The sequence below is a fragment of the Marmota marmota genome, unplaced genomic scaffold (genome assembly GCF_001458135.2).
Source record: "Marmota marmota marmota unplaced genomic scaffold, marMar, whole genome shotgun sequence".
Classification (NCBI taxonomy): domain Eukaryota; kingdom Metazoa; phylum Chordata; class Mammalia; order Rodentia; family Sciuridae; genus Marmota; species Marmota marmota.
The window spans coordinates 13,986,653-13,992,805 of NW_025999853.1; positions in this window are offsets into that span (position 1 = coordinate 13,986,653).

A 6,153-nucleotide genomic window follows, 5' to 3' on the forward strand; every position below is an offset into this window, starting at 1 on the left:
TGTAGTTTTCATTGTATAAATCTTTCACCTCTTTTGTTAGGTTGATTCCCAAGTATTTTATTTTTTTTGAGGATATTGTGAATGGGGTGGTTTTCCTCATTTCCATTTCAGAAGTTTTGTTGCTGATATACAGGAATGCCTTTGATTTATGCGTGTTGATTTTATATCCTGCCACTTTGCTGAATTCATTTATTAGTTCTAGTAGTTTCTTTGTAGACCCTTTTGGGTCTTCTAGGTATAGGATCATGTCGTCCGAAAATAGTGTCCCCTTACAGTTTGTTTTCAACCCAATAGCCGGGCTAATCCTCTTAAAAAATAAAACAGATAACATCACTCAAAACCTTCCAATGGTTCTTGCCTCCAATTAAAAGCCTTGCAATGGCCTGTGGGCTCTCTGTGATAGGCCCCCTCCCTCATCCCTACCGATCACCTTAACTTCTGTTGTTCTTTAAACACACCAGACATATATCCCCACCCCAGGGTTTGCACTTCCTGTTTCCTCAGCTTGAAACAATTTCCCCATACACCCTCACAGCTCACTCAATCACCTCCTCCTTTGTTCAAGTAAGATCTCACAGAGACCTTCCCCATCATCCTATGTTAAATGCCTGGCTTTATTTTCCTTCATAGAATCTTTCACATCCTGTATAATACAATAATCAGAATATGTGTATATGTGATAACACAGCATAATTTACTCACGGATCCTATTTCTTGCCTATCTTTTCTACTCAAAATGCAAGCTCTTTGAGGACCTGGCATAGGAGACACTCAGTAAGTCTGTGTTAAGAGACTGATTCTTAGAACAAAGGACATGATGTCTAGTGTCATCTCTGCTTTTAACAGAACAAGTCATGTATTATTAGATGCTTCAACTCTGAAATAAGGTTGGGCTAGAAGATTCCTTAATCAGAAATTTATAATAGAATAAGAAAGAAAAATCTAACATTTTTTTTCCTGCCTACTTTTGGCTTTTATGCTCTTTAAGGAAAAAGTAGTCATCCAATCACAATCTCAAAACATCTATTGATCCTTATACATAAGAATTAGCCTCTGAAAGAAATCCAATCCTTTCCTCTAATAGTAGCCTATAAGGAGACACACACACAAACATGAAAACATAAGCCCCCCCCACACACACACACCAGATTATGAAAGTATCACAAATATTTTTCACCAGAATTCCTATCCAAAGACTTTAGAATCTTTCTCAAGTTCCTGCAAACATCTATTCAACCTGAAATGTATCCAAAGAATTGTGCCCCATCCAGAGGCCTTGGGGTTGAATTCCCTTCCCAGCTTGGACTCTTGGGCTGTGTTTAGTCCCAGGTGCCTCTGAGAGGTTGCATGTGTCCTGTTCCCACACTTACTAAGCTCCTGCACCAAGCTCTGGACTGATTCTCACAGGCTCTAGCTGGCCAATGACAAAGCTCCTCCAATTATGCAAATTTCCAGCTGGGGACACCAATGTCTGTTCTTTAGAGACTCAGCTAGACCCTTGGTGAGATATAATAATGAATAAGACATTCTCCTTGCCCTCCAGGTGCTTACAGGCTAATGATACCTATAGAACTAATTAACTTCTAAGGGAAAAGGAGAACTCTCCAGTTGTCCCAGTTTTGCTCACATTCAAGTTAGACAAAGTCACACCAATTGCTTGTTGGTCTCTGTAAACGAATACCAAGGAGAAACCACTGCCAAATCAATACATTTTAATTGGAAGTGTTTATGAAACCCATGAAAGTTTCCTAAATGTATTAATTGCTTCCCAAGGAAATATAAAATTCACAATTACGAAAGCCACAAAAATTAATACAATGACAGCTCTAAAGGATTGCTTTGTAAACTGTTGCTAAATGCATGAAAATAAACCAATTGACCTTTTAAAAGGTTTTTAAAAAAAAAATCCCACAAAACTCTGAATGATCAGTATCCAAGAATTGTTTGCCTTGAGACTAACTTACTTAAGGCAGCATTGCAACTTAGTTAAAAGAGATTTTATCAACTGTATCATTAATTTTAGAAAAGTTATTTCAACAAAAAAAAGTGACTAAAAGGTTAGATGTGAATTGTCCTCCCCTTCCTCCTACACCCACAGTGTATTAGTAAAGGTAGAAAAAAATCTCTATTAGTTTTAAATTTAGACTTTAAAAAGTAGTTGGAGGTGAAAATAGCAATTATCTGTATCCTACAATTCTTTTTTCATTTAAAGTTTCTACTGAATTGCATCAGACAATAGACAGAAGAGCAGGTCTTCTGGTAAAATACCACACACACAGCTTTCAAAATTTGAAATCTCCTGTGGAACGAGTCTGCATTCAATAAACATTTCTGAGCAACTTCCATGTGGCTTTTGCAGTGTTAGACATTAAGAAACAAAGACAGAAAGACCCAGAACCCAGTCTCAGGGAGTACACAGGCTTAGAAGAACAGGGGTATTTGCTTTATCAATGTCACGTACACTGGGAAGTGAGAGCCCAAGAAAAGGGACACTCAAGTCTGTCCACTAAGGATGAAGCAGCACAGCTGAATATAAAAGTGGATTAGACTTTATCAGGCAGTGAAGATGGGCTCACACACTCCAACAGAGGGACCATCATCAGTGAGAGGCACAAAGACCTGAAAAGATGTGTCAGGGTCAGAAAATAGCAAGTAGCTAAGAGCAGACCCTTCGGTGTGGGAATCAGTGGGACATGGAGCTGTATAAGTAAGCAGAGACCAGACAAAATTAATGATCAGTGATTGAGCACATATTATGTTCCAGGCACAACAATAGGTATTTTACATGGATTATTTGATCTCTCCAAATACCGTGAAGTGAGTACTATTATTATCCCAATTTCACAATTAAGGAGAATAAGGCTCAAAGAGGCTTTTATTAACTCAAGATCTGACAACTGGGCAATGGCTTTGAAACCATCATTGTTGAGGGTTCCTAAGCTTAATCACCATTCAAACGATAAAGTATCTTATACACTAAACATAGGAGTTGAGGAAGATCATTTAGGCACTGGGAAGCCACTGATAGATACCAAGCACAGGAGTGACATTGTTGGGTAAGTAAAATGACAGCTCTGAGGGTCTGGAATAGAGATTTTTCAGTTTTGCAGGTTGTAGGAGCAGGAGGTGGTTGGTTGGAAGAGGGAAGGGCACAAAGGTCAGTGTCCCAGTAGTGATGAGATGCACTGCTTAGGAAAAGAGAAAACAGAGGCCTGACTTGGGCTGTAGGAGTGGAGATGGAGTGGGAGAGGCAGATACACAAGATATTCAGGAGGTAGACTAAGAGAAGACTGGGCAATACTGATGGGCACTGGGTACAGAGCAGGTGCAGGGCAGAAAAAGGAATTCAATGTTAGGAAGGAAATGTCTTTCCCACTCCTGATGTTTCCTTATACACAAAAAGACATCAATTAATATAAAACTTTTCTCTGCCTTTTTACTTCAACACTCCTGGAACGATAGCATTTTTCCCCTCAGGTTGAATTTGATAGAGAAAAAGGCATTCCTTCTTCCTCTCTCAGGGACAAGTTACCCTTAAGAAGGATACATGTCCATGGAGCAAGGAACCTAATAATTTGAGAAAATAATCTGAACAACCACAAACAACTAGTGCATGACCAGGAACATCTAGAAAGAAGACAAAAAGAGGCAATTGAAGGAGTACAAGTCACAAGTGTTGGGTGGTGCCCATGGTAGTGTGGGGTCATTTGGTGGTATACAGAAGCTTAGATGGTCCATGTGGCCAGTTCTGACAGGCAGTTGTCCTGGACAAGAGGCCATGTATGGTTGTCCCACGGATGATCTTGGCTTGTGGTGGCTCCATCTATAGCATGTACAGACAGACCCTAACCCTAACCCTAACCCTCCTCCCCTCCTCCTCCCTCCTCCTCCTCCTCCTCCTCCTCCCACATGCCACTGTGCCTGTGACAACTGTAAATACCATATCCAGGGAACACAATTTTGCCAGGGCTAAGAAACAACAGCCCAAACACTGGGATTTGCTTGTTTTCTAATCAGTGGTTTTGAATGTCCTTTTAATTCTTTAGATTCTTCACAAGATTTGCTTGTAGGGATTTGGAATTCTATCAGGACAACTTTCAAAGGATAGAAAGACTTCCTAATTCTGCCTAGATTCTACCTGGGCTGTGGTTCTTAGAAAATCCCCAAATATATCTAGAATCAAGAACAATTCTAAGACTGCTCGAAATAACAAATTGAGGAGAATGGATTATTGATTTAACTTTCCTTGAACTTCTAAGTCACCATAGCAAGAAAATACAGTTTGGGACTTGAATTCTTTTGGATTTTATTGTCTGGAGATTTTCATTTCTCCCTAAACCATTTATAGGGGAATGATCTTCAGTTTGGACACATCTTCATTCTGTTGGAATCTGGGTTTTGAAGTATCATGATGCTGTCATTTAACTTCATTGCAGGACCTGGGCAACATGCCACCATCGTGCAATGGAAAAAGAGAGCAAGGGTCAATAGTTGGCTTTGGGAACCAAATGGCCTTGGAGCTACTTTAGTTGAGACTTGTCTGATCCATTTTAGAGCCTTCTTAGTAAAGTTTTCACTGCCTACCTATAGCTCCATGATGATCTTCAAAGAAGCAATGGAAGAGGGAGGTGGGAGCATGCCAGTCCACGGCTGCTCCTCTCTCCCCTGCACCTGAGCCTGGCTCCAGTTAACAATGCTTACAGCTAGTGTTCTCACTCCAGAGGCATCTCTTTAGTGAAGACCATCCATTACAATAACAAACTTGATCTTGTTTTATCTCTTTATCCTTTGGCCTGAATACCACCTGAGAAAACAAGAATCTGAACCTTCTGGAGGTAGGGCCCAAGCATCAGTGTGTTTTAAAAGATCTTCATGTGACTCTAATGTATAGGCGGGGCTAAAAACCAATGAACTATGTGACCTCTAAAGTACCTTCCAACTTAAAAAAGAATAATAATAATACTGTGATCCTACCAACAGCTAGAGGAAATGACTTTGAGGCACTTGGGACATCCTTTTTAGCAGCCCTGAGACTCAAATGCCTAGTGTGCAATCAACCTTCTAATGGGAAAAAAATACATAAGCTTCATGTGTTGGTCCCAAAGCTTGCCTCTTAGGGCTCCCCCACCGGGTCACTGCCACACAATCAATGGTGGAACTGTTCTTTACTGTAACTTGAGAGGGAAATAATCAGGAACATCCCAGCTACACCACAGCCTAATCACAATGACTGATATTTCTAGGGCTGTGTTCATCAAGCCTTTGTGTAGACAGACTCTTAAGGTCAAACTGATTCTAGAATGATTCTGCCTCCACAGTTGGAATCTTTCATAAACTGAAATTCTCCATTCAGCCTTCCCTCTTATCTAAGTGCAAAATCCCTCCTAATGGTAGCATCTGTTGTCTGCAGCAAACAGAGTTGATTACAGATGCTCTGAAAGGAATTTAAGTCCTTCCTCATGCTCCTGCAGAGGTGATGGTGTGATGGGAAGCAGTAACTCTTCTGATTAGGGAAAAAAAAAATATTTGGCTAAATAGTGAATGCAATAATAAGATAAAAAGATATATTATTATATAAAATATTAATATTTGTTGGATTTTTTATCTCTTTCTTCAGTACTAAATACAGCCAATAACCATACATGTACTGTCTCTTACAGCTACAGAGCAGGTGTGCAGGTAACTGGTTACCAGGCAACGTACTGGCTGGGGATTAGAGCACACACTTGCATGGCCGTAACTCTGAATAATGCAGACCGTGTTAAGTGATACATTTTTCATTTTCTTAGTATCACATCAAGTTTTATACCACCTTTTTTTTCTCCTTTAATCTGGGGGACAAATTCCTATTAAGAACCTTGAAGAAATCTTACTATCAGATATTTCTTTTTTATTAAAAACAATGAAAAGAACAGATTCATTATATCTTATCCATCAAACTTGTTATCGACCTAAACATCTGTTCGGTTTTTTGTTGTCGTGTTTAGAAAGAATAATTATCCAGCAGACCTTATAAGAAATGAATTCCAACATGCGGATGAACTTTACAAATGACTTGCTTTTATAGTTCCTCAAGGAAAAAGTTACCTATTCTCATAATCCTGTGTATTCTTTCAAAATGAAAAGGTCTTTGGTGGTTATTTTAGATCTTAG